Source organism: Orcinus orca, chromosome 19, assembly GCF_937001465.1.
Source record: "Orcinus orca chromosome 19, mOrcOrc1.1, whole genome shotgun sequence".
NCBI classification, from domain to species: Eukaryota; Metazoa; Chordata; class Mammalia; order Artiodactyla; family Delphinidae; genus Orcinus; species Orcinus orca.
In genome coordinates, this window is record NC_064577.1 from 57,224,295 (window position 1) to 57,249,178 (window position 24,884).

The window sequence follows — 24,884 nt, forward strand, 5'->3', positions numbered from 1 at the left end:
AGTATATGACAGTACTGCTTTTTGGCTTTTTTTATTTGTGCATTTTTTAATGGAACCTAAGTTTACTCTTAAAAAATCCTAGTTTAGACAATATATTATATGGTCCGTCTAGCTAGATGCGTCTTTTGAAAGCATTTTGTGTAACACATGAATTTTACAAACACAATTCAATCTAGAAGAGATGATTTTTGTCTGTGATCTCATAGGTAGTTATTGGCAGCATGCTCTGAAAACTCTGTCCCCTCAACCTTCCAAAAATACTACTGAAATTTATTTCAACAACTCGATGGATATTTGATTACAGCCTACATCAGGCATAGCCCTGTGCCAAACATTGTGAAGAATACGAAGAAGTGGAAAAATTTTCCATTGTCCCCAGGCAAGGGAGGATTTTCTTGAGGAAACAAGACATATGCAACACATGGTAAATAACTTGATAGAATGATAAGTGGGATATTGAAGATGAAACAAGATGATAAGCTAGAGAAAATGTTATCAATCATAAAGTGAGCATAGCATTGTATTGACATTAAATTAAGAAAACAAAAGTTAAATTCCAATGGGTCCCTTGAGTATAGGAGCTAGATCTAAACTTTGTAACCATTTCATTGTAACCATTGTCAGTTATTTAACAGTCCGTTTCTCACTATCTCTGAGAAATATCCAATGATATCCATTTCAGAAGGCACTATCCCCTGCTGACTTTCAAAACCACTCACTAAGGATCTTTTCTCTCTACTAAATAGTAAATTTTTGTGACCAATGAATATAGCCATTTTTACTATGGGACTCATTAAGTTATCTAGAGTGTGTGTGTGTGTGTGTGTGTGTGTGTGTGTGTGTTTGTGTGAGGAGTAGTAGTAGTAGTAGTAGTAGCAGCAGCAGCAGCAGCAAGGATATGACTCATCTTCTGGGATACTGCCCAGTGCTAGGATACTAGCTGAGTACCATAATACAAGAAGATACTGATATCCAAATACACAAATATTTAAGTCTAGGTTATATAGATTGACTCACGTAATATTTCTGGTATAATTTCAATGGGATTTTATTGGAACCATACCCAGCAGTGCAAAGCAGAGTAGAAAATCAAATAAGAAAAAACTTCAAACAGTTTGTTTAGAGGTAGTACAGCAAAGAATTAAAATGGTGGTCAATTAAGTCAGTCCGATCTTAGTTTGAATATCAAACTAACCACCTTCTTACCCCCACTACCTTACTCTGACATTAGGCAAGTGAGATAATTCTGTAAACTTCTGTGCCCACAGTTTTAAAACATATATCTTTTTTTAAATATAAATTTATTGTATTTATTTTTGGCTGCATTGGGTCTTCATTGCTGCACTTGGGCTTTCTCTAGTTGCAGCGAGTGGGGGCTACTCTTTATTGCAGTGTGCAGGCTTCTCATTGTGGTGGCCTCTCTTGTTTTGGAGCATGGGCTCTAAGCATGTGAGCTTCATTAGTTGTGGTGCACGGGCTCAGTAGTTGTGGCTCGTGGGCTCAGTAGTTGTGGTGCACAGGCTTAGTTGCTCTGTGGCATGTGGGATCTTCCCAGACCAGGGATCGGAACTGTGTCCTCTGCATTGGTAGGTGGATTCTTAACCATTGCGCCACCAGGGAAGTCCCTAATATGTATATCTTAATGAAAATCATTTAGGGCTATCATTAGGACTAAATGAGAAAACACAAAGCGGATCCATTATATTAATTTCCAGCATATAAAAAAATAAGTAAATGGTGACATAATTTATTAAAGCCCCATCAAACAAACCAATATTAAAACTTTCTGTAGATGCAATTGAGTAAAATAAAATACAGTAAACTAAAATAAAAATGCACTTGGGTAGTAATTTGCTCTACAGCATCCTAAAGTGTGATAGTAATAAGAAAAAGAAAAAGTATGCTTAATGTTCATACTGAAACCCAGTGCCAGAAAAAGAAAAGATGTATGCTAAAGCAGCTTTGGAAATAAAACAAAAGCAGAGTGACCAGCTTTGGGGTGCAGTGATCAGAGACGACATTCATTTTGAACAAAGTATGAAAAACTCAATAATATATATACCTGGCTTCACACAACCTCAACATATCCCAAAATAGCTACAAAGCAAAGGGTTGCACTAATATTTGAAACTGAATCCTAGGCAAGCCTATTTTGTCAGAGTCCTTTTCTGCATGATAGGGAATAGGACAGGTGTCCAATTAACCTACTCATTTTCACAGGGGCCAAAAGCTAAAGACCTTTTGATGCAGTGTGGGAAACCAAAGGACAGAGAACTGGAGTCAGCTTAAATAGCAAGGGCAATTTGCATGTGTCTTCAATCTACAGAGCTAATTGTAGAGTGAGGGATTCTTGGAAAGTGAAATAAAGGAGGTACTAATGAATAAGCAAATGTGAGATGTCCTGTAGAAATTCCAGATTTGGCATGCTGAGATCCATTATAAGATTTTATAAATCCCTTATGCTAGCTTGAATGGACTAGCTAAATATATTTACATAGAGAAACAGGGATAAACTATTTTAAAACTGCCTACATCACTGTTATTGCATATACAAAAGGGAAACGATATTAATGGTCTTACCTCCCCCAGGGGACATCAAAGATAATGAGTTTGAAAATGATTTCAGTGGAAATCAAGGAAAATACTATCCAGTGATTTTCAAAATGGAGTGAGAAGGATGACACAAAATTTTTTAAGAAAAAATTGAAATAAATTAATATATATTTACTTCATCATTTAGCATGTATGATCTGTATATTTTATAATACTCCTAATAGTTCAAAAGTACATATACATAACTTATAAATACATGCATGTGTAGATTAGAGATGCCTGCTCAAAAAAAATTAAGGGTAGCAGTATGTCTTCAAAAGGCTTTGAGACCACCATCATAGATGTTATTGAATTCCACCACCAAGTTTCCATCAGAGTCACAAATATATTGACAATCTTGGAATTTTATATGTTAATTTATAAAGACTTAAAGATGTTTTACTGGATCATTACTATGGTGTTCAGGGTTAAATCCTTTAGTGGGATTTCTCAAACTCCCACCCTGCGACTTTGCCACACAGTCTTAGGGGTACCCATGATAAACTCTTTCCCTGAGGCACCAGGTTACTCTGGCAGCTTGCTTTACTTAGATTCTCGATTCTCTTAGCAATCATTTCCTTCTGTTTCCTCGCACACTCACTCAACCTAGTTTTTCCCTCCATCACTGACAGAAACCATTTGTAAGACTTAGCCACATATTTCCTTCATTTCCTTCCTTTGTCCCCAGTGTACACCATACATATGCAACCACTCATTCTCTGCTTTTCTTCTTCTTAACATTGAGCTCCTTCTTATTCTAATTATTATCAATATACTTATATGTGTGGGTGTGTGTGTGTATAGGTGTGTCCATGGCTCAGAGGACACTAACGTCCAACATTTTCCAGTGTTTCCCACAGAGCCATATCACCCTTCAGCAGAGAAAACAGTGATCCATACATAAGACAGTTCCAAAAATTGCTGAGAAAAAACCAGTCAGATAAGCACAATAACAAAAATTGTAGTACAAGCCCCAGTATAAAGCCAGTGGTAGAAAGCAGTACGTACTGGATTTCTTAGCTTGTGTATAATGGATGCTTCAGACCAAAGGAGAAAAAGAGTAAATTTAGAATCCCTCACTTCTGTTTGACAATTGATCCATTAACAGGTAAAGTGAAGAGGGATATAGGTGGCATGCATATATAGCAATATCTGAAATTCCAAGTTTATGGGAATGCAAGCTGTGGTTTGTGGCTGTGCCTGTGACTGACAGATCCTTGCTGTGACAGCAGTGTTTCCACCACCCTTTCAAATGGAGGACTTCCCCTGGGATGTCTTGTCAGTCCTTGGCACTCTGACACTGCAGCCTGCCAGAGTGATGGCTTGCCTGGTCAGCCTGGCCTCTTCTGACTTAGGGGCACTATGTACAGATTTCTGAGGGGAAGGGTTGAGATGGGGATCTGCTCTGTATTACATTGGGCAAGGTAGTTCCCAGCTGCTCTTTCTTTAAAAGGAAAAACACAATCCATTTAATACCGGCAAAAGTTTTTTGCCTTGGTTCCAACCAGTCTGGAGACAGACAAGGCATGTGTCTTTTTGTCATGGAGTTCTTCACTTCCCACCATTATGAACCAAGTCTGGTTAAAAATAAAAGAACTGGAATTTCCCTGGAAGTCCAGTGGTTAAGACTCCGTGCTTCCATTCAAGGCAGCACAGGTTCAATCCCTGGTCAGGGAACTAAGATCCTCCATGCTGCACAGCATGGTCAAAATGAACCACTCAAGATTATATTTAAATTTTAGTTACAAAATAAGTAAGTGATTTTCTACAGCATCCCCACTAAACATACACTAAGTGTACTATGATTTTATTCACATTTTTCCAAACAGTAGGATAAAAAGTAACACAAAGCAAATTAACTGCATGAACACACACACACACACACACACACACACACACACACACACACACACACACACACACACACACACCAGACACCAGACACCAAAAAACAAGTTGATAGAAACAAACACAATGATAGAATTTGAATTACACATATCCTACAATCAAGTTCATACATAAAAGATATTGAAAGTGTTTTAGTGGAGGAAAACACCAGTTACAAATGGGGAAAACCAAGGCTTTGGCCTTGTTTCCAGTGAAAGAGCTTGAACAAATCAGTAATCCTCTTTGTGACTCATATTCTCATCTATAGAGAGGGCTAACAGTGCTTGCCCTCAAAGCACTGTTGTGATAGGAAATCTTTTGCATTTTTCTTTCGTTAACAAATGTGAAAGGTATCATATAAGTATTGTGATGTGAAATAGTACTTTCTTGTTGTTTAAAATTTCTTCTGAAACCCCCAAGCTGAAAACAGTTAAAAATAAATACCTCTTCTCCTCACTTCTAAATAAATGTACTGGACACATTTAGGCAAGATTTACTAGAATTTAATAACAGCAGTCTTTTAATCACCAGTCACATCATTTACCCAAAAGAATAAAATGAGAAAGAATAAAATGAGATTTTTGGAGAGGAATTCATTCAATCAGAAGAATGTATAGGAGGTGAAAATCTGTGTCACTTTTTCTCCCCTACTCTTGGGGGTAGAGGTATTTCCCACTACCACCCTTAGCCAAGTGAATGGTTTTCCAAAGAAACATTCATAGTGATGGGAATGGTTGCAAGAAACACACCTTCCTCTTATTCCAAAACTGGACAATTGTAAGCTCTTGTGAGACTAAGGGAGTGAAGCATAGCTTAGTGAGTGAGATCCTGGGACAAAGTAACATATATCTGCCAGATTTGGAGAAATTCTGGGACACAGAGGTACCTGAGGTAGCTGGTTCTTACCTTGAGAAGGCTGAATCCGGGGGCTGGATGGAGTAGATACATGGTAAGACAAGGAGGGAGGAAGGCAGTGGGAACAAACAGCAAAATATTTTTGCAGAGCAGGAATGTACAATATTTTCCACAGAACGAAGGAGATACTGAGGAAGTAACTGTGTGAGATCTCTTAAAGAGGAGTCCTATAAGAGGGTTGCTTTACAGAGAAAGGTAACTCCAGCAGAGAAAAGCTAGAGATGATTCCCCAGTGTGCAAGAATGGGGGTGTTGGTTATGTAAAGGATAAAAGGGATCAGGTGGAAGTGCCCCTCCTATTTGGGAAGGATGCAGTATGAATAGGGATAAGGTCTCTAAAGAATTTTTCAGGACCCTATGGAATAGTCAACAATGAGATTAACAGAAGGCATGGCAGCCAAGTAGTTTCTGCCAACTAAATATATCTTTAATCCTGTCTCTTCAATTGCCTCTCCTTGTCTCTCCAGTTCTAATGCAACTTCAAACAGGAGGTGGAAACAAGTGGAGGAAGAGTGAAGAACAAATCTCATCTTGCTTTCTCACTGCAGACATCCAAGCCTCAGGCTTGAGTTGAGGGGATGTAAAGATCACTGAATTGCATGAAAAATGGAAGTTGTGATTTAGTGTAATTTAGACTGGATTTTAAAATCTAAAAATGAGACTATTCTTACATTTGAAAGGGGCTAGAAATTATGAGATCTTCCCAAAATGTTGAGAGACAAGTAAAAGATTCAACAGTGCCTGTCTGAAGGCACTAATAGGAAAAAAAATAAAGCTGTATCCTAATTAACAAGTTCAGTCCAACCCGTATATGCACAAACACATATCTATATCATTTATCTACTTCTCTATCTAGAAAATAGATGATAGATAGATAAATAGATAGATAGATAGATATTCACACACACATGTACTGTGCACATATAATTTAGTATCTTACTATAGAGCACTTTTAATATTTTAATGTGCCTCTTCATTCATTACTGCTTAGTAACCACACCCTAATTTCCATGGGGAAGTATCCTTTTCTACTCTCTGTCCTTATAATTTGCATAGATTGGACATCTTCCAACTCCAGGTTTGGGTAGTGCCCTAGACCTATCCATTCAGTATATTTCCTATGATCTTGTCCACAATAATTATTTAGCAATAGGCTTGTGACCCAAAGACCAATCACATCCAATAAGATGGTGTTGTAAATATTTGGAAAAATAAGTTTTTGTTCACTGGAGTTGAAGCAAATAGAATGTCAACATAAAGCTGCTAAGAGCTATCTTGTGACTATGTGAAGGTAGCCTGCCTATGGACATAGAAAAAAAATTAGAAATGCATAGCAAAAATTTACAAAAGAGAAATTTTCTGGTAATTGATGAGTTGTTTGAGACCCTGGATTCAGGTGTGGCTGAAACCAAAACTAATTCTGTAATTTTAAGCCACCTCAGCTGATAGATTCCTTTTTTGTTTGTCAGTTTGAGTTGCTTTTTTCCCATTTTCAATTAAAATGGTTCTTAGGAATATCCTCCTTAAAAGCTGAGGACTTTCATGGGTTTCCCTGGTGGTGCAGTGGTTGAGAATCTGCCTGCCAATGCAGGGGATGAGGGTTCAAACACTGGTCCCACATGGATTCCACATGTCCCGGAGCAACTGAGCCCGTGCACTACAACTGCTGGGCCTATGCTCTGGAGTCCACGAGCCACAGCAGCTGAGCCCATGCAACACAACTGCTTAAGCCCTCTCACCTAGTGCCTGTGCTCCACAACAAGAGAAGCCACTGCAATGAGAAGCCCTGCACTGCAATGAAAAGTAGCCCCTGCTCACCGTGACTGGGGAAAGCCCGCTGACAGCAACGCAGCCAAAAATAAATTAATTAATTAATTAATTTCAAAAAAAAGTTGAGAACTTTCACATGAACATGGATGATGGTTGTCAAGAAAAAGTATTAAGTAATGGCAACAATAGACGTGGAGGGGACTGATTAATCAGTAAATATTCTTTACAGTTAAATGGGCACCATATTCTCAGGCTTTTGAAAGAATTTCTTTTATCTATCACACATAAGCTGTCCATGTATGACTACCTCTAAATTTTATAATTTTCTGGCCTATTAATTTAAAATATGCATATTGTTTTAGGATTTGCAGGCATGAGACATTTTTGGATTATAGTGCATTTCACTCCTTAAGTAAAGTTGCTCTTAGAGTTATTATTTTACAAATCATGATGAAAATGTACTAAACCCAAGCAATTTGAATTTGACTCCCTAGCTTTTTTCAATATTGTTTTGATGTTTATAAACCAGGAAAATAATTGACATAAGTGAATCTATAAAATTTGATTCTGTTTTGCCTGGTAGTGTAGCAGTTGCTGGTGGAAAAAGTAAGCATACCATACAAATGGAGAAGGAAGCATTCAGCAATTCTGTCAAGTTGAGTATAAAATTTCTAAATCCTCTTGCCATTGGATCTAAATTTAGAAAGTGAATTTCTCTAGCTTTTTCCTTACACACACTGATTTGAAAAGTGAAAATAAAATGCAGGAAATTTTGATGAATAAATCTCTGCTTATTTATTTTGTGTGATTCCATTATATATGCAAAATATTACTGATTAAACATGTACTTTAAATTATTTAAAATTTAAATTACTGATTAAAAATATAGAAAATACAAAACAGAAATATGTATCATCCATCATCCAAGTTATAGCTAGTATCTGAAGAGTGTTTCTTTTGCTTCAAGCACTGCTCTAAATGTTGCATATATATTAACTCACTTAACAAAACAATTTAATAAAACAATTACTCTTATGATATAATACTGATATCATCCTTCCTTTTTCAAAGCTGAGGAAATTGAGGAAATGATATATTATTACTTAAGAAAGTCAAGTATAACACAATGAGTCACAGATAAGACATGCTGACTAATTTGGATTCCAGTCTCCATTTCATAACTACTGTTTGTTTTCTACCATTTGATTCTCCTTCAAAGATGAATACCATTAATATGTTGACTTGCTGAATCCTTCTTATCTGCATTTGCTTATTAAGAATTATAATTGACTGTGTATAATACTTCTTAACTTACTTAACATTATTTCATAAGCATTTTCAAAGTCATTACATGGTATTTGTAAACATTTCAGTGATTATAATATACTCAAATGACTTGATGAGCCAATTAATTTAACTACTGCCATATCTTGGGGCAAAGAACTGTCTTTGAATTTTTACAATTAAAAAACAGTGTTGATACAATAAACATATTTTGGGGTATAAAGATTTTTCTTCTTTTCAGTTTATTTCCTCAGGAAAGTTTCCTAGATTGAGAATTGACAGACCAAAGTATTAATACTTGTTTGAATCACATACTGCCAAGTGTTTATTTCAAAAAAGTCATCTTAATTTACACTTTTACAATCTGTGATATTTTCTTTTGTTATTTTTATTGTTTCAAGGAAACTATAAACTATTTCATAGAATCTCCTTAATCATTATTGGAGGTAACACTAATTTAATGATTTTCTTCAAAGAGTAGAGATAGTTAAGCTTTCTGTGAATGTCTTTTGGAATTACTATACCCGAATGACCTACACAATGATAAATTAAAAGTAGCTGAAATTTTCTTATGCTGAAATCTTCAAATATTTTTATCCCAACTCTCCTCCCATGCCTTCACTTAATGCAGAATTTCTTTAAGACAAAACAAAACAAAACACAATACATACTATTTAACAACCTTGACTTTGTCAATCAATTATTTCTTTTTTTTCAAAATTTGTATTTGTTTAATTTTTAAAAGAGCCTGGCTGGGCCTTGAGTACTTCCATGGTGCCTAGTGAACACTAACAATGGGTTACTGAGACCAGAGGTCAGAGTTATAAAGCCACATTGCAGTTCTGTGGAGCTGAGTGGGGAAAATCTATATTTCTGACTCACCCACTGTCCCCATGTGAGCACTCAAAATTGCAGAGGTCTGCCCAGGAAAAAAAAAAAAAAAACCTCAGTTTACACCAAGGTTGAAAACAAACAAATATAAATCGTTTAAAGCACCACATCACTAAAGGCATTTATTTTGAAAGAATAAAAATGTAACTTGCAAATAAAGGGGGGCGGCACACAAATGAGCTGAGAACACAATGGTTGAAGAGGGAGGAGCTGTAAATACAGCCACATACATGCCACATATCTCAGAGGGGCAGGCTCCTGAACACACTGGCTTCATAATATCAGACAGCCTACCAGAATCACAACTAGCTGCTGGACAATCATCGACAGGAAGACACTGAAACTCACCAAAGAAGATACCCCACATCCAAAGACAAAGGAGAAGCCACAATGAGATGGTAGGAGGGGTGCAACCACAGTTAAATCAAATCCCATAACTGCTGGGGGGGGTGATGCACAGACTGCAGAACTATACCACAGAAGTCCACTCACTGAAGTGAAGGTTCTGAGCCCAACGTCAGGGTCTCAACCTGGTGGTCTGGCAATGGGAGGAGGAATTCTGAGAGAATCAGACTTGAAGATCAGTGAGACTTGATTGCAGGACTTCAACAGGACTGGGGGAAACAGAGACTCTACCCTTGGAGGGCACACACAAAGTAGTGTGTGCAATGGGACCCAGGGGAAGGAGCAGTGACCCCAGGGGAGATGGAACCACACCTACCTGCTAGTGTTGGAGGGTCTCCTGCAGAGGTGGGTGATGGCTGTGGCTCACCATGGGGACAAGGACACTGGCAGCAGAAGTTCTGGGAAGTACGCCTTGGTGTGAGCCTTCTCAGAGTCGGCCATTAGCCTCACCAAAGAGCCCAGGTAGGCTCCAGTGTTGGGTTGCCTCAGGCCAAACAAACAACGAGGAGGGAACCCAGTCCCACCCATCAGCAGTCAAGCGGATTAAAGTTTTACTGAGCTCTGCCCACCAGAGCAACAGTCAACTCTACCCACCACCAGTCCGTCCCATCAGGAAACTTGCACAAGCCTCTTAGATAGCCTCATCGAGCACAGGGCAGACAGCAGAAGAAAGAAGAACTACAATCCTGCAGCCTGTGGAACAAAAACCACATTCACAGAAAGATAGACAAGATGAAAAGGCAAAGAGCTATGTACCAGATGAGGGAACAAGATAAAGCCCCAGAAAAACAACTAAATGAAGTGGAGATAGGAAACCTACCAGAAAAAGAATTCAGCATAATAATGGGGAAGATGCTCCAGGACCTCGGAAAAAGAATGGAGGCAAAGATTGAGAAGATGCAAGAAATGTTTAACAAAGACCTAGAAGAATTAAAGAACAAACAAACAGAGATGAACAATACAATAACTGAAATGAAAACTACACTAGAAGGAAAAAATAGCAGAATAACTGAGGCAGAAGAATGGATAAGTGACCTGGAAGACAAGATGGTGGAATTAACTGCTTCAGAGCAGAATAAAGAAAAAAGAATGAAGACAAATGAAGACAACCTAAGAGACCTCTGGGACAACATTAAATGCAACAACATTTGCATTATAGGGGTCCCAGAAGGAGAAGAGAGAGAGAAAGGACCTGAGAAAATATTTGAAGAGATTATAGTTGAAAACTTCCCTAATATGGGAAAGAAAATAACCATCCAAGTCCAGGAAGAACAGAGAGTCACATACAGGATAAACCCAAAGAGAAACACGTCAAGACACACAGTAATCAAAATGGCAAAAATTAAAGACAAAGAAAAATTATTAAAAGCAGAAAGGGAAAAATGACAAATAACATACAAGGGAACTCCCATAAGGTTAACAGCTGATTTCTCAGCAGCAACTCTACAAGCCAGAAGGGAGTGGCATGATATACTTAAAGTGATGAAAGGGAAGAACCTACAACCAAGATTACTCTACCCAGCAAGGACCTCATTCAGATTCAATGGAGAAATCAAAAGCTTAACAGACAAGCAGAAGCTAAGAGAATTCAACACCACCAAAGCAGCTCTACAACAAATGCTAAAGGAAGTTCTCTAAGTGGGAAACACAAGAGAAGAAAAGGATCTACAAAAACAAACACAAAACAATTAAGAAAATGGTCAGAGGAACAAACATATCAATAATTACCTTAAACGCGAATGGATTAAATGCTCCAACCAAAAGAAACAGGCTTGCTGAATGGATACAAAAACAAGACCCATCTATATGTTGTCTAAAAGGGACCCACTTCAGACCTGGGGACACATACAGACTGAAAGTGAGGGGATCAAAAAAGATATTCCATGCAAATGGAGATCAAAAGAAAGCTGGAGTAGCAATACTCATATCAGATGAAATAGACTTTAAAATAAAGAATGTTACAAGAGACAAGGAAGGACAGTACATAATGATCAAGGAATCAATCCAAGAAGAAGATATATCCATTATAAATATATATGCACCCAACATAGGAGCACCTCAATACATAAGGCAACTGCTAACAGCTATAAAAGAGGAAATCGACAGTAACACAATAATAGTGGGGAAATTTAACACCTCACATACACCAATGGACACATAATCCAAAATGAAAATAAATAAGGAAACAGAAGCTTTAAATGATGCAATAGACTAGATAGATTTAACTGATATTTTTAGGACATTCCATCCAAAAAACAGCAGATTACACTTTCTTCTCAAGTGCACACAGAACATTCTCTAGGATAGATCACATCTTGGGTCACAAACCAAGCCTCAGTAAATTTAAGAAAATTGAAACCATATCAAGCATCTTTTCTCACCACAATGCTATGAGATTAGACATGAATTACAGGGAAAAAAATGAAAAAAAACACAAGCACATGGAGGCAAAACAATATGATAATAAATAACCAAGAGATCACCAAAGAAATCAAAGAGGAAATCAGAAAATACCTAGAGACAAATGACAATGAAAACACGATGATCCAAAACCTATGGGATGCAGCAAAAGCAGTTCTAAGAGGGAAGTTTATATCTATAGAAGCCTACCTCAAGAAACAAGAAAAATCTCAAACAATCTAACATTACACCTAAAGGAACTAGAGAAAGAAGAACAAGCAAAACCCAAAGTTAGCAGAATGAAACAAATCATAAAGATCAGAGCAGAAATAAATGAAATAGAAACCAAGAAAACAATAGCAAAGATCAACAAAACTAAAAGCTGGTTCTTTGAAAAGATAAACAAAATTGATAAACCATTAGCCAGACTCATCAAGAAAAAGACGGAGAGGACAGAAATCAATAAAATTAGAAATGAAAAAGGAGAAATTACAACAGACACCACAGAAATACACAGCATCCTAAGAGACTATGACAAGGAACTTTATGCCAATAAAATGTACAACTGGGAAGAAATGGACAAATTCTTAGAAAGGTATAACCTTCCAAGACTAAACCAGGAAGAAATAGAAAATATGGACAGACGAATCACAACCACTTAAATTGAAACTGTGATTAAAAACTTTTAACAAACAAAAGTCCAGGACAAGATGGCTGGACAGGGGAATTCTATTAAACATTTAGAGAACAGCTAACACCCATCCTTCTCAAACCCTTCCAAAATATAGCAGAGGGAGGCACACTCCCAAACTCATTCTATGAGGCCACCATCACCCTGATACCAAAACCAGACAAAGATACTACAAAAAAAGAAAATTACAGACCAATATCACTGATGAGTATAGATGCAAAAATCCTCAACAAAATAGTAGGCAACAGAATCCAATAACACATTAAAAGGATCATACACCATGATCAACTGGGATTTATCCAAGTCATGCAAGGATTCTTCAATATACATAAAACATTCAATGTGATAAACCATATTAACAAATTGAAGAATGAAAACCATATGATCATCTCAATAGATGCAGAAAACGCTTATGACAAAATTGAACAACTGTTTATGATAAAAACTCTCCAGAAAGTGGGCATAGAGGGAACCTACCTCAACATAATAAAGGCCATATATGACAAACCCACAGCAAACATAATTGTCAATGGTGAAAAAATGAAAGCATTTCCTCTAAGATCAGGAAGAAGACAAGGATGTCCACTCTCAACACTATTATTCAACATAGTTTTGGATGTCATAGCAATGGCAGTCAGAGAAGAAAAAGAAATAAAAAATACAAATTGGAAAAGAAGAAGTAAAACTGTCACTGTCTGCAGATGACCTGATACTATACATATAGAATGCCAAAGATGCCACCAGGAAACTACTAGAGTAAATCAATGAATTTGGTAAAGTTGCAGGACACAAAATTAATGCACAGAAATCTCTTGCATTCCTATAAACTAATTATGAAAAATCTGAAAGAGAAATTAAGGAAACAATTCCATTTACCATTGCAACAAAAATAATAAAATACCTAGGAATAAACCTACCTAGGGAGACTAAAGACCTATAGGTAGAAAATTATAAGACATTGATGAAAGAAATTAAAGAGGATATCAGGGCTTCCCTGGTGGCACAGTGTTTGAGAGTCTGCCTGCCGATGCAGGGGACACGAGTTTGTGCCCTGGTCCAGGAAGATCCCACGTGCTATGGAGTGGCTAGGCCCATGAGCCATGGCCGCTGAGCCTGTGCATCCGGAGCCTGTGCTCTGCAATGGGAGAGGTCACAACAGTGAGAGGCCCTCATAATGCAAAAAAAAAAAAGAGGATACCAACAGATGGAGAGATATATCATGTCCTTGGATTGGAAGAATCAACAGGGTGAAAATGACGATACTACCCAAAGCAATGTACAGATTCAATGCAATCTCTATCAAATTACCAATGGCATTTTTTATGGAACTAGAATAAAATGTCTTAAAATTTGTATGGAGACACAAAATACCCCAAATAGCCAAAACAGTCTTAAGGGGAAAAAAAACAGAGCTTGAGGAATCAGACTCCCTGACTTCAGACTGTACTACAAAGCTACAATAATCAAGAAACTGGACAGCTACATGTAAAAGAGTGAAATTAGAACACTCCCTAACACCATACACAAAAATAAACTCAAAATGGATTTGAGACCTAAATGTAAGACTGGACACTATAAAACTCTTAGAGGAAAACATAGGAAAAACACTCTTTGACATAAATCACAGCAAGATCTTTTTTGATCCACCTCCTAGAGTAATGGTAATAAAAACAAAAATAAACAAATGGGACCTAATGAAATTTAAAAGCTTTTGCACAACAAAGAAAGCCATAAAGAAGATGAAAAAACAACCCTCAGAATGGGAGAAAGTATTTGCAAATGAATCAACAGACAAAGGATTAACCTCCAAAATATATAAACAGCTCATGCTGCTCAATATTAAAAATACAAACAACCCAATCAAAAATGGGTAGAAGACCTAAATAGACATTTCTCCAAAGAAGACATACAGATGGCCAAGAAGCACAGGAAAAGCTGCTCAACGTCACAAATTATTAGAGAAATGCAAATCAAACTACAATGAGGGATCACCTCACACCAGTTAGAATGGTCATCATCAGAAAATATACAAACAACAGATGCTGGAGAGTGTGTGGAGAAAAGGGAACCTTCTTGCACTGTTGGTGGGAATGTAAACTGCTACAGCCACTATAGAGAACAGTATGGAAGTTCCTTTAAAAAACTAAATATAGAATTACCATATGATCCAGCAATCCCACTACTGGGCATATATCCAGAGAAAACCATAATTCAAAAAGACACATGCACCACAATGTTCATTGCAGCACTATTTACCATAGCTAAGTCATGGAAGCAACTTAAGTGCCCAGCGACAGACAAATGGATAAAGAAGATGTGGTACATATATACAATGGAATATTACTAAGCCATAAAAAGGAATGAAATTGGGTCATTTGTAGAAAAGTGGATGGATCTAGAGACTGTCATACAGAGTTAAGTAAGTCAGAAAGAGGAAAACAAGTATCATATATTAATGCATATATGTGGAACCTAGAAAAATGGTACAGATGAACCTGTTTGCAGGGCAGAAATTGAGACACAGATGTAGAGAACAAACATATGGACACCAAGGGGGAAAAGCAGTGGGGGGTTGAGGGTGGTGGTGTGATGAATTGGGCGATTGGGATTGACATGTATACACTGATGTGTATAAAATTGATGACTAATAAAGACCTGCTGTATAAAAAAATAAATAAAATAAAATTCAGAAAAAAAATCAGACAGCCTGTTTGTTCACAATATTAAAAGGCATCTGGAATTAGCTACAGTAAGGGATTGAAAGTTGCCTGAAGAATGGACACAGAAAGGCTGTGTCTGTGGATGCCATGTCATTTGGGATGGTGGAGCTGCTGGGCCTTCCTACTGACCACTGTCTTGCAAAAAGTGCAGAAAAGGGAGGGATGGTTTTATTCATCTTCCATCATTCCTTTCACTGGGTCCTTCTGTCTCATCTCATCCAGCTGTCTCTTTGTCTCTTCTTCCATCCTTCAAATGTTCTCCATAGTCAGGTCAACCCAGTTATTGATCCAACAGAATAGCTGCCTGTGGAAGTTTGTAAACAGATGTCTCTCTTGCTTATGTATAAAAGTTTCCACTTTGTTCTGTAGGCCCCACCCCTTGAACTTGACAGTATCCAGTTTATATGCACACAAGTATGGGCAGTCTTTCTGATTTACAAGTTCTTATTTCCAATTGGGGTCAAGGATCCTCGGCCTGTTTTGATAGATAAAAATTTTTCTGGATCTTCCTCTGCCTTGTAATTGTGTCTAAGTACTTCACTTTAATCTGCAATGTCTGTATATATGGCTTCCACATGTTTCCATGCCTCAGGCTCCAGTTTATGCACATTTTCCTGGGTGCCAAGATCTGGTTTATGCCAGGTTTCCATTTTAATCAGACAGTATTCTTTCAGGTACTCATTTGTAATAACAGTTCTGTAATAAAAGTAGTCATTACATGCTTTTTCATATATATCCAGGGCTCCATCTGGGGCCAGCATTCCAACAAACGTGGGCACTTTGCCCTGTAAGTGGTAGATCTTGTGCATGTACTGGCCTTTCTCACCGTTCTTTTCATAGATCTCATTCACCAGAACCTCCACACTTTCACCACCACCCATTCCCATTTTCCCTGGCCTCCACCACAGAATACAGCTGCCCTACTTGACACTATTCTACAGACGGAGGTAGGATGACTCCATACTCCTTGAACAGCATCATGTTGCTTCCAGCTCAAGGGTTGCCCACTGCCTGCCCAGCTTCCCACGGCTTCTTGGCAGCCCCTCTCCTGGTGGTCCAGACTGCTGCCTGTGTGATTTCATCATGGTCTGCTGTCCCCACAGCTCTCTCTGCTGTCACCTCACCGGATCCTGCTGCCCCAGCCTCACCCCCTCCCACCATTTATTTCTTTTAAAAATAAGCCCAGGTAATTTTTACAGAACTGTGCTTTTATTTTGTATGTGGTGCAGTTGTGTCTGTTATTTTTGTTTTTTGGTGTTTTTTTTGCATTGCATTACATATATTATTAATCCATTAATGTTTTTTCTAGTGATTTCTTTTTGAAACCAAAGACAATTCTTTGATAAGATCAACAAAATTGATGAAACCCCAAAGCCATACTGATCAGGAAAAAACAAAAGAGAGAGAAAGCACAAGTCATCAATTATAGGAATAAGAGAGGTGACATTACTACAGATTTTACAGACATTAAAATAATAGTAAGGGTGTGTTATGGGTAACTTTAGGCTAATACTGTGGACACTAACACATTGTAATGTTTTTTCCACTTCTCTGTAAATTTGTGTGTTCATGTGTGTTTGTGTATAATAGTAAAAAAAAAAGAAAGAATTTTAGATTTAAAGCAAGGGAGAAAATCATGCATTAGTACATGAAACCCAAATAAAATGGATTAAAAAAAGCTGGAGAAAATATTTGCAATATAATGACAATCCAAGGAGTATTAGTTCTAATATATAAGTAGCTTTGAATCTGTATAAGAAGATAAACATTCCTATTAAGAAAAAAAAGGAAATTTTCAAAGCGAAAAATTTTTAAATGGCCAATAAAAATAAATGTGTTTATATACAAATATATATAATAATCAAGCTCAAAGTTAAGTAAATATAAAGTATTCAACATTAGGTAGAATTTTCAGCTGTCACCTTTTCAAAACTATTTTAATGAAAATATTTAGTACTGGCAAGGTTATAGGTTAACATACTTATGCACTGCAACAGGCATTTTTTAAGAGAGTCTGGAAGTTATTATGTATCTGATAAAATATGTCACAACTCTTTCAAAAAGTACTTCAACATTTTTGACAATGAATTCCTCATCTAACATTTATGAAAAATTTGTTTATCAGAGTTTTAATTTCATGACATTTCATGAAATATTAGTCATCACAATGAACAATAATAAGGAATTGGTTAGATTATACTATACATATAATACTTTAATAGGCAAATGTTATAAATAATTATTTAGATGAGTATGTAATAAGAAGAAAAATTCTCACTTTATATTAGCAATTAAAAGACAAATTACAAAACAGCATATATAATGTAATCTCATATTTTTTGAAAAATTGTTTGAAGACTTTAGTAAAATTAAAATAATGCTTATTTCTAGCTAGTGTTTTAGGTGAGTTTTGTGTAAGTTTGTGTTTTTTCCTTTATTATGCAAATTTATATAATAAACATTTATTAATTTTATGAACATTATAGAACCAACAAAACTATTTTCTTGTTAAAAATATTTGCTTAGCATTTTTCTTGCTTGCTTTTTGTTTACTGGGTTGATTGTAGTAGATGGTGTGTTTTTGATTTAATGTAGTAAAATGTACATGGTTTGGAGTATTTCATTTTATGATTTTTACCCATTAGGCCATTATATCCTTCCTAAGTGTCTTCACTTAGAAAGAACAGTCAGAAAATATACTGAGAAGTGCCTTCCCTAAGTAAACAGAAGGAGAGTATTGAAACTAGCTACTGGGCAGAAAGGCTCATTTTGGGAATTCTGCTCTTAGGTCTCTAGGTTCCCATCCAAAGATGAGGTGCAACATTTTTACAGTTGAAATTCAAATAGTACAATTAACCATTCTATGTTTCCCCAAAGGAAACAGTATAGTTTCTTCCCACTGTCAAGGTTTGTATAGCTTAGGAAAGAAAAAAATTAAAGAAGAATCCATGATTGCTGCATCTGACTGCTTGACTGCTGGTTATGCTGGATGAGCACCTTTACCACAGCAGGCAAACTAATGAAACTTTCTGAACCTCAGTTTTCTCATCAGAAAATACCTGAGCATATTGATTTTTAATTTGCATAATTTTGTGAAGATTAAACTGTTGAAAGCACCAGGTTTCCAACGTGGTTTGTTTTATCATGGTAGGCCTTATGATAGGGTACCCTTCAGCAAGCCTGAAACTAGAACAATGTGCTGTTTTCAACAATAGCACAGTAATCTCTTGAGGTCCCACTATATGGTAAATAATATGTGTGTAAATTTTTGAGACTCTTTTGCTCTTGTGACCTATTGAAAGAGTCTCATGACTTTAAGGTCATTTGTATATGCTGTTAAAATGAGACAGTGATTTACTTTACAGTTTAATATATCTCCCAAGACTCTTCTTTATTATTCATTACCTTAGTAGTTTATCTTAGATATTCCTAACTATGTTTGCTAAAGAAATTTTAGAATGGTATATAATGGCATTGCCTCAGGCAAAAGCTTTGATTGATATTTCCATTGTACTGGTTTTCCCTGATTTAACTCAATAACATTTTTTTTGAATTTTGTTTTATTTTTATACAGCAGAATCTTAATACTTGTCTATTTTATACATATCAGTGTATACATGACAATCCTAATCTCCCAATTCATCCCACCACCCATGCCCCACTTTCCCCTTGCAGCATCCACATGTCTGTTCTCCATCTGCATCTCTACCTCTGCTCTGCAAACCAGTTCATCTGTACCATTTTTCTAGATTCCACATATATACATTAACATATGATATTTGTTTTTCTCTTTCTGACTTACTTCACTCTGTATGACAGACTCTATGTCCATACACATCTCTACAAATGACCCAGTTTCATTCCTTTTTATGGCTGAGTAATATTCCATTGTATATATGTACCACATCATCTTTATCCATTCATCTGTTGATGGGCATTTAGGTCACTTCCATAACCTGGCTATTGTAAATACTGCTGCAATGAATATTGGGGTGCATGTGTCTTTTTGAATTATAGTTTTTATCTGGGTATATTCCCAGCAGTGGGATTGCTGAATCATATGGTAATTTTATTTTTAGTTTTTAAGGAACCTCCATACCATTCTCCATAGTGGCTGTATCAATTTACATTCCCACCAACAGTGTAGGAGTGTTCCCTTCTCTCCACATTCTCTCCAACATTTATTGTTTGTAGATATTTTGATGGCCATTCTGACTGTTGTGATGTGATACGTCATTGTAGTTATGATTTACGTCTCTCTAATAATTAGTGACGTTGAGTATCTTTCATGTGCTTTTTGGCCATCAGAATGTTTTCTTTGGAGAAATGTCTATTAAGGTCTTCCACCCATTTTTTTGATTGGGTTGTTGATTTTTTTTTTGATATTGAGCTGCATGAGTTCTTTGTATATTTTGGAGATTAATCCTTTGTCAGCTGCTTTATTTGCAAATATTTTGTCCCATTCTGAAGGTTGTCTTTTCATCTTCTTTATAGTTTCCTTTGCTGTGCAAAAGCTTTTAAGTTTCATTAGATCCCATTTGTTTATTTTTATTTTATTTCCATTACTCTAGGAGGTGGGTCAAAAAAGATCTTGCTGTGATTTATGTCAAAGAGTGTTCTTCCTATGTTTTCCTCTAAGATTTTTATATGTCTGGGCTGACATTTAGGTCTTTAATCCATTTTGAGTTTATTTTTGTGTATGGTGTTAGGGAGTGTTCTAATTTCATTCTTTTACATGTAGCTGTCCAGTTTTCCCAGCACCACTTATTGAATAGACTGTCTTTTCTCCATTGTATATCTCTGCCTCCTTTGTCATAGGTTAGTTGATCATAGGTGCGTGGGTTTATTTCTGGGCTTTCTATCCTGTTCCATTGATCTATATGTCTGTTCTTATGTGAGTACCATACTGTCTGGATTACTGTAGCTTTGTAGTATAGTCTGAAGTCAGGGAGTCTGATTCCTCAAGCTCTGTTTATTTCCCTCAAGATTGCTTTGGCTGTCTGGGGTCTTTAGTGTCTCCATACCAATTTTAATGGTTTTTGTTCTAGTTTTGTAAAAAATGCCATTAGTATTTTGATAGGGATTGCAATGAATCTGTAGATTGCTTTGGGTAGTAGAGTCATTTTCACAATATTTATTCTTCCAATCCAACAACATGATATATATCTCCATCTGTTGGTGTCTTCTTTGATTTCTTTCATCAGTGTCTTATAGTTTTCTGAGTACAGGTCTTTTGTCTCCTTAGGTAGGTTTACTCCTAGGTATTTTATTCATTTTGTTGCAATGGTGAATGGGATTGTTTCCTTAATTTTTCTTTTGGATCTTTCATTGCTAATGTATAGGAATGCAAGGGATTTCTATATACTGATTTTGTATCCTGCAACTTTACCAAATTCATTGATTAGCTCTAGTAGTTTTCTGGTGGCATCTTTAGGATTATCTTTGCATAGTATCATGTCATCTGCAAATGCAGACACTTTTACTTCTTCTTTTCTAGTTTGGATTCCTTTTATTTCTTTTTCTTCTCTGATTACTGTTTGTAAGACTTCCAAAACTATGTTGAATAAAAGTGGCAAGAGTGGACATTCTTGTCTTGTTCCTGATCTTAGAGGAAATGCTTTCAGCTTTTCACCATTGAGAATGATGTTTGTTGTGGGTTTGTTGTATATGGCCTTTATTATGTTGAGGTAGGTTCCCTCTCTGCCCACTTTCTGGAAAGTTTATATCATAAATGTTGTTGAATTTTGTCAAAAGCTTTTTCTGCATGGATTGAGATGATCATATGGTTTTTATTCTTCAATTTGTTAATATGGTGTAACATTGATTGATTGGCATATATTGAAGAATCCTTGCATCCCTGGGATAAATCCCAATTGATCATAATATATGATCCTTTTAATGTGTTGTTGGATTATTTTTGCTAATATTTTGTTGAGGATTTTTGCATCTATATTCATCAGTGTTATTGGGCTGTAATTTTCTTTTTTTGTAGTATCTTTGTCTGATTTTGGTATCAGGGTGATGGTATCCTCATAGTATTAATTTGGAAGTATTCCTTCCTCTGTGAATTTTTGGAAGAGTTTGAGAAGGATGGGTGTTAGCTGTTTTCTAAATGTTTGATAGAATTCACGTGTGAAGACTTCTTTTCCTGGACTTTACTTTGTTGGAAGATTTTAATCACAGTTTCAATTTCATTACTTGTAATTGGTCTGTTCATATTTTCTATTTCTTCCTGGTTCAGTCTTGGAAGGTTATACCATTCTAAGAATTTGTCCATTTCTTCCAGGTTGTCCATTTTATTGGCATAGAGTTTCTTGTAGTAGTCTCTTATGATGCTTTGTATTTCTGTGATGTCTGTTGTAATTTCTTCTTTTTCATTTCTAATTTTATTGATTTGAGTCCTCTCCCTCTTTTTCTTGATGAGTCTGCATAAAGTTTTATCAAACTTGCTTATCTTCTCAAAGAAACAGCTTTTAGTTTTTTTTTTTTTTTAAATCTTTGCTACTGTTTTCTTTGTTTCTGTTTTCTTTATTTCTGCTCTGATCTTTATGACTTCTTCCCTTCTGCTAACTTGGGTTTTGTTTATTCTTCTTTCTCTAGTTCCTTTAAGTGTAAGGTTAGATTGTTTATTTGAGATTTTTCTTGTTTCTTGATGTAGGATTCTATTGCTATAAACTTCCCCCTCAAAACTGCTTTTGCTGCATCCCTTAGGTTATAGATCATTGTGTTTTTGTTGTCATTTGTCTCTAGGTATTTTTTGATTTCCTGCTTTATTTCTTCAGTGATCTCTTGGTTATTTTGTAATGTACTGTTTACTCTCCATGTGTTTGTGTTTTTATGTCTTTTTCCCTGTAATATTTTTCTAATCTGATAGCATTGTGATCAGAAAAGATGCTTGATATGATTTCAATTTTCTTAAAGTTACTGAGCCTTGATTTGTGACCCAAGATGTTATCTAGCCTCGAGAATGTTCCATGTGCACTTGAGAAGAAAGTGTAATCTTCTGTTTTTCTGATTGGATGTCCTATAAATATCAATAAAATCTATCTGGTCTATTGTGTCATTTAAGCTTACATTTCCTTATTAATATTCTGTCTGGATGATATGTCCATTGGTGTAAGTGAGGTGTTAGAGTCCCCCAGTATTACGGTGTTACTGTCAATTTCCTCTTTTATAGCTGTTAACATTTGCCTTATGTATTGAGGTGCTCCTATATTGGGTGCATATATATTTATAATTGTTATCTTTTCTTCTTGGTTAGATCGCTTCATCATTGTGTAGTGTCCTTCCTTGTCTCTTGTAACATTCATTATTTTAAAGTCTATTTTATCTGAGGGGAGAACTTCAAGATGGCAGAGATCAAATTCTTCCCCACAAATACATCAGAAATACAATTACATGTGGAACAACTCCTAAAGTACACCTACTGAATGCTGGCAGAAGACCTCAGACTTCCCAAAAGGCAAGAAACTTCTTCCCCACAAATATATCAGAAATACAATTACATGTAGAACAACTCCTAAAGTACACCTACTGAATGCTGGCAGAAGACCTCAGACTTCCCAAAAGGCAAGAAACCCCTCATGTACCTGGGTAAGGCAGAAGATAAAAGGAAAGACAGAGACAAAAGAATAGGGACAGGACCTGCACCTCTGGGAGGGAGCTGTGAAGGAGAAAATGTTTCCACACACTAGGAAGCTCCTTCACTGGCAGAGACAGAAAGTGCAAGGGGGGAGGGGAAGCTTCAGAGTCACGGAGGAGAGCGCAGCAACAGGGGTGCAGAGGGCAAAGCGGAGAAGTTCCCACACAGAGGATCATTGCTGACCAGCACTCACCAGCCTGAGAGGCTTGTCTGCTCACCTGCTGGAGCAGGTGTGTGCTGAGAGCTGAGGTTCTGGCTTCGAAGGTCAGATCCCAGGGAGAGGACTGGGGTTGGCTGGGGGAACACAGCCTGAAGGGGCTAGTGCACCACAGCTATCCCGGAAGGTGTCCGGGAAAATTTCTGGACCTGCCTAAGAGGCAAGAGACCATTTCTTCAGGATGCGTGAGAAGAGGGGATTCAGAGTACTGCTTAAACAAGCTCCAGAGATGGGTGCGAGCCACGGCTATCACCTCAGACACCAGAGACAGGCATGAGACGCTAAGGCTGCTGTTGCAGCCACCAACTGGCCTGTGTGCAAGCACAGGTCACTATCCACACCTCCCCTCTCAGGAGCCTGTGCAGCCTGCCATTGCCAGGGTCCCGTGATCCAGGGACAACTTCCCTGGGAGAGCACACGTCATGCCTCAGGCTGGTGCAACATTATGCGAGCCTCTGCTACCATAGGCTCACCCCACCTACTGTACCTCTCCCTCCCCCTGGCCTGAGTGAGCCAGAGCCCCCAGTCAGCTGCTACTTTAACTCTGTCCTGTCTGAGTGAAGAACAGATGCCCTCAGTTGACCTACATGCAGAGGCAGGGTCAAATCCAAAGCTGAACACCAGGAGCTGCATGAACAAAGAAAAGAAAGGGAAATTTCTCCCAACAGGCTCAAGAGCAGTGGATTAAATCTCCACAATCAACCTGATGTACCCTGCATCTGTGGAATACCTGAATAGACAATGAATAGTCCCAAAATTGACGTAGTGGGTTTTGGGAGCAACTGTAGACTTGGGGTTTGCTTTCTGCATCTAATTTGTTCCTGGTTTTATGTTTGTCTTAGTTTATTATTTAGAGTTTATTATCATTGGTAGTTTTTTTATTGACTTGATTGCTCTTTTCCTCCTTTTCCTGTTTTTATATATAGATATATAATTTTTTTCCTTTTTTCTCTTTTTGTGAGTGTGTATATGTATGCTTCTTTTTGTGATTTTGTCTGTACAGCTTTGCTTTTACCATTTGTTCTAGGGTTCTGTCTGTCCAGTTTTTTTTGTTTGTTTTTGTTTTATTTTTAGTATAGTTGTTAATGCTTGTATCACTGTTGGATTTGTTTTTTGGTTTGCTTGCTCTTTTTCTTTCTTTCTTTCTTTCGTTCTTTCTTTTCTCTCTCTTATTTTCACTACTTTTTAATTTTTATTTCTTTTTTTATTTTTCCTTTTAATAACTTTATTTTCTTTCTTTCTTTCTTTTTTCTACTTTTTCTTCTGAGTTGTGTGACAGAGAGTGTCTTGGTGCTCCAGTAGGGTGTCAGGCCTGTGTCTCTGAGGTGGGAGAGGCAAGTTCAGGACATTATTCCACCATAGAAGTCCCAGCTCCACATAATATCAAACAGCAAAAGCTCTCTCAGAGATCTCCATCTCAATTCTAAGACCCAGCTCCAGTCAACAATCAACAAGCTACAATTCTGGAAAC

General features: G+C 36.9%; 1 pseudogene; it reads right to left on the reverse strand.

Annotated features, from left to right (window-relative positions):
* Positions 1-15,641: 15,641 nt before the first annotated feature.
* On the reverse strand, positions 15,642-16,535 carry LOC101288317 (phosphatidylinositol transfer protein alpha isoform-like; annotated as a pseudogene).
* Positions 16,536-24,884: the final 8,349 nt, after the last annotated feature.